This window comes from Corvus cornix, chromosome 11 (genome assembly GCF_000738735.6).
Source record: "Corvus cornix cornix isolate S_Up_H32 chromosome 11, ASM73873v5, whole genome shotgun sequence".
NCBI lineage: Eukaryota > Metazoa > Chordata > Aves > Passeriformes > Corvidae > Corvus > Corvus cornix.
The window spans coordinates 20,471,060-20,476,255 of NC_046341.1; the positions used below are offsets into that span (position 1 = coordinate 20,471,060).

General features: G+C 40.4%; 1 long non-coding RNA gene across 1 annotated transcript; it reads right to left on the reverse strand.

Annotated features, from left to right (window-relative positions):
• Window positions 1-703: 703 nt before the first annotated feature.
• On the reverse strand, window positions 704-3,412 carry LOC109144253. Its single transcript, XR_002044899.3, has 3 exons — window positions 2,654-3,412; window positions 2,191-2,445; window positions 704-1,278 (listed from the first exon to the last, which is right to left on the reverse strand). It is a non-coding gene; the product is annotated as an uncharacterized LOC109144253 (long non-coding RNA).
• Between the last annotated feature and the right edge of the window lie 1,784 nt (window positions 3,413-5,196).

The window sequence follows — 5,196 nt, forward strand, 5'->3', positions numbered from 1 at the left end:
TCCTTGCTCTCAGGCAGTGAGTGGCAGGAATGGTGACACTCCTGCCCTCTGACTGTAGGGAAGGATGGAGTTTCCATACATTTGGGTAAAGACCTGATGTGGGCCCATGGTCATACAAGCACACTTTCCAGCCTCAGTGCCCTCTGACTTACCAGCACTTCCTCTGCAGCCACCACTTTCTGTCTGGGGCAGTTCTCAGCTCCTCAGGTCCTGGCAGAGTGTGCCTTGCTTGTGATTTAATGAACTGTAGAATTAAATGCAATTTTTAATGAGGTTTAACTCTACACAAAACTGTACAAAATTCCATTAACTAATTTTGCATTTTTCCCTGTCTAAATACATCCATAGCTATACATCTTGTCTTAATGTAATATATTTCTGGATGTGGTCCATGCATCATTTTGATGTGAGAATCTTTAAATATTATTTAAACAGACATTATCTGTGGAGTAGAAAATCCTTAATATGAACCATTCTTACCCCTCAGGATAGCTGAGATACAGGGGAGACATATTTTCTTCCATAGAGCAGTTATATTTTCAGGACCCCCAAAATCTGATATTGAACTGAAAATTGAACAAGAAAAGAGACAAGTCTCCTGCTTTGGTAACTGGATGCCAACTTCCTGCCTGTCAGAAAACTTTGATTAACACTTGACCATATATTGTTTTCAGATTTATTTATCTTTTTGCTTTCAAAATAAACTAAAATAACAGAAAAGGTCCTTGAAAAATAAGAGAAAATATGTCTGAAAAATGCCAGTTGTTGTACAAAGAACAGTGGGTGAAACTGGGAGACAGAATTTGCTTTGTGTGCATATGTGGGGAGTGGCAGAAGGAAGCAGGACCACTGAGGAACCATGATGCCATCTTCAAGTTATAAGATCCTCTTCTAAGACATTTCAACAAATGTTATATGCTGAGTTTGCATCATTCTTCTCTCCATTCTGCAATCACATGGATACTCACTTGTGCAGAAATAGCTGGGGCAAGGAGCCAAAACATAATGGCCTTGTTTAGACAGCTGAACTTCTGAAAAGGGTAAAATCTAAAATTAATTGTAAGTTCTGCCTGTGGACTAGGCCCACATATATACGTTTTGCCTGGAACAGTATTTTTCATGTGCATTTCTACAGGCACAGTGAGTGCTGAAATCCTGGGTGTGCAGTTTACTCATGCAGAAATAATGAAGAGCAGTCTCTTGCCTGTTTTCTTCTTCAATAGGTACCACAGAGGACTGTGTTTCCAAAGCAATTGTCAGTGAAATGGTGTCTGCATCCTTTTGTGCAAAACAAAAGAACAAGACAGAACAGAGTAAGTTACAAACTAATCAGAGGTTTGGAAGCTGCTTCAGATCTGCATACATTTAAATGAATAAATAACCAATTTAACTACTTAAGCAGTGCTATCATTCTTTGTTAGTGTGACCCTCATGCTTATGCTATGTGTGTGAATGCTTTTATGCCAAGCAGACCAGTGTGTTAGAGAGAAGACTGGTGACTCACAGTTCCTTGTAATGAACTACACTGAAAAAGAAATTTTAAACCTGTAAACTCTGCCTTCATCACACAGGCACATTGCTATAACACAGCAGACTGGGAAAACAACTTCTCAGATAAATTTTTAACAAAGGCCGTATATTTATTCCTTTCAAAATACAGGAGGAATAACCCCCAAAAGTTGACCAAGCTATTTCTTTCTGTCCCCTTTGTTATTTTCCCAGTATTTCTGGACCTGAGTCAAAATGACAGCTGTCCACCCAAGCTTTCTCACTGATTTCTCTGGGGCTTGGATGGAACTTGCTTGTTACCAGCATTTGGTGCTGACCTCAGTCTGCCATCTCATCACCCAGGCTCCCAGGAAGTGAGAATAGAAGACCCCAAGCAACATGAGGAAAGAATTCAGATTAAAGTGGCCTGGGACAGGCCTCAATATAACTGATAGTTAAGACACGGCTTCAAAATCCAAACAAAGGGGGCATGTCTTGGCACAATATCCCAGTATATGTTTGAAGAGCATCATACACCATGAAACCAAAGGCTTTGGGCAGTGCTGCTGATTTAATAATACTAAAATAAAAAATGGAACTGTGATTGAATTTGAAATTTGACCATATTTTTTGTTCTGTCAACTTTGCTAGTATACATTACTGCTTCATTTTATTCTGGGAAAATAGGAAATACAGAAAAACCTTGAAAGTGTAACTTTCTGCCTGGACCTGCAGTGCTTCAGGCAGCTGTCTGCAAGTGGCCCAGGCATAAATCCTCTGTCTTCCAGAATGGCACAGAGGGCATCCCAGCCATTCCTAGACTTGCTAGCAATGCCTCGTCAAGTCTTGCCGTGCATTTGGGTCCCGGCCCAGAGCACATCCTCTAAACATTGCTCCTTGCAGACCAGCAGCCTTCTATTCTCCCATCGTCTGTGTCACCTCCTATTTTTACAAAAGCTGTAAAGCACAAGGGAAAAAAAAGTCAATGACTGTTCCACTCATCTGGTAAGGCCTTGTGTATGAGATGGAATAGCACATGGCACCCAGAAGAACATCAAAAAACACAGCTCTATTTAAACCCCGTGTATTTGACTAAAGAAGTAAAACCAGGAAAAAACTAGAGAAAGAAGGTTCCGTTTAATAACCACAATAAACAGCTACTAACCATGTAGTAATCCAGAGGCTCCCACAGACCCATGAACTTTGCCAGGCCACTGGGGATATCCAGTGCTATCTTCTCAGGTGAGAGAGCAGGGGGAGCAGGGGTATTCCTCAGTTCATCCTTTTAGTCACACCTAGGAAATGCTTATTGTTGACAGCAAACCACAGCAAACACAAGGAGTGTTTTCTCTTCAAAGTGCTCTTTCACAATGTGCAAACCTACATTCAGGGAGGGAGGTGCGCCCAGCATAGTACACCCCCAAACTTCTGGATTTTAGGAGGATCAACCACCTTCTTTGTGGATATGCTCTACCTTTGGGAGTTCTCTGCTGTTCCTTAAGGGCTGTGACTGCTCCAGGGAAGGAGGAAATTTTTTTTTAAAATCATGCTTTTAGGCTGGTGCTTTATTATGGGTGGCAATTTTTATCATCCTTTTGAAAGGGGGGGGGTTCAGTGGACCTTTGAGGATTTGAGTGTTTGTATTTTTGTTTGGGGTCTTTCTGTTTGGATGAGACAGACTACAACATGGATTTGAAAAATAAGGTTTGTTAATACCCTGCTGGCTTTAAAAGAGAGGGTTTGGCATACACATCTTCCCTTTAGGGTTTTGATTTTTCAGGTATGAGCCCCATGCAGCAGAGGAGCCCGATCATTTGGCAGTAATGCAAAGTGTGGCACAGTGACACTTCTGTTCACACAAATCCTTGCACACACAGAATTTTGCTGAAGTGCAGGTAAATATTTAATAAAACTACAGCTGGACAAACTAAGACTCCAGTAATTGAAAGGTCGCTCCATGGGTGAAAAACTGGTATCAACATCATATTGCCATAAGCAGACCTGTATCACTGTGGGTCAGGAGCCTGAACCCTGAGGGCTCAGCTCCTTGTAACAACATTGTGAGGTACTTTAGCTTAAAGAGAAATAAGCCTTCTGCCAATCAACCCCAAAATATACCTAACCACTGATTTCTGACCTCTGCATATTGATGACTCACCTGCTGTGTTTCTTATCATATTCCTGTTTTGGCTGCTTTCTGTTTTGTTTAGTAAACTCGGATGTGCTAAACAGTGCTGTAGGTCTTTTCCTCTCCATTCTCAGTGTCACTCTGTACTACATTGCTTCAGTGCCACTTAATACTGTGATGAGGAATAGTGCATTGACTGCAATGTATACTGCTCATGTTCTTCCTCACTGTTACAATGACTCATTATTCAGAGTATGTTTATGTAATATCATAAATACCAATCTCTGGTATTTATGCAGTATAGTATTTACTTGGGCAAGTTGCCACATGCACTAAAGAAGTAAACAAAGAGCCATTCTTCAGAGGGTTAAAAAAGTCTTAAAATGAATCCAATTTTCCTTCATAAGGCACTCCTTGTTATTTTACCTAAAGTGGCTCTTTAAGATACACAGTATGATAAAACACAATTCCTGGGAGACGTAATTATGGTTCCTAAGAGACTGGTGAATAAACAATCAGAAATAGAGTGTTTGTTTTCCCTAGGTTTTTCTTAACTATTAATGGAAGGCATAAAAAAAATTGGGGAGGAATGTATTGGGGTTGATAAATGGTAAAAAAGCTGAGGAGCATACTTCACTGAACACCCAGAACTTCTGCCTAAAAGCAGTACTATTTTATTTGATTGCAAATAATCCTACTTTGCTAATGCATTTGCAGTGAAGGTAAACACCACAGTGGATTCTTTGTTTCAATGGCACAATGTGTGTTCTAAAGTAAAGAGCTTGCCTTGTCTCACATTACCTTTAAGCATTAATACAAACAGCTTCCTTCGACTGAAGGTGACAAAATTTTCTGCATTGTACGAAATGTTCTGTCTGACACAAATTCCTAAGGAATGGCAGGGGGCCCCCCATCAGTACAGTGCTGAGCCATTGCAAGTACTTTCCTAGGAAATCAGGGACACTGCAGTCAACCTTACACACGTGTGGCCACTAAAAACCTAGAAGGTGGCTAAAGCTACGCTTGAATCAACAGCTGAGGAAAACCTCTTTGCCACCAGTGTATATCAGAATGCAATTGAGTCAGGGGCAGTATGGTCCCTATAGAGATATTCAAGTGATCCATCACGTAAAACCAGAGGTCACTGGTCACCTCTCTATATCAGTAAATCAGACTGATTAAACCAAGCTATTAATTCAAATTTATGGTGTGAATCTTCAACTCGTTGTCATTAGTAATATGTAAGTAAATGACAAACTTTGTTGGACCCTCACAGAAGCACAGCTTCACACCACAGATCCTGGACTTGCACCAGCATCTGCTACTGCAGATTTTTAATCTCATGGATATAATGATCTGGTCTTATTAGTTTTGTAGAAACAGACATAGACCTCACATTCCACCTGTGGCAAGTGGATGTCAGAGTAATAGATCACACTGCTGTAGTTAATAAATATTCATTTATGACCTACTAGTCTCCTTTTTAAAAAAAGAAAAGGCAACAAAAGTATTGATAAAGTCAATTTTGCACCAGATCTGAAGTAAATGCCATTTCAGGCAAAAAAGCACACAGCTCATGA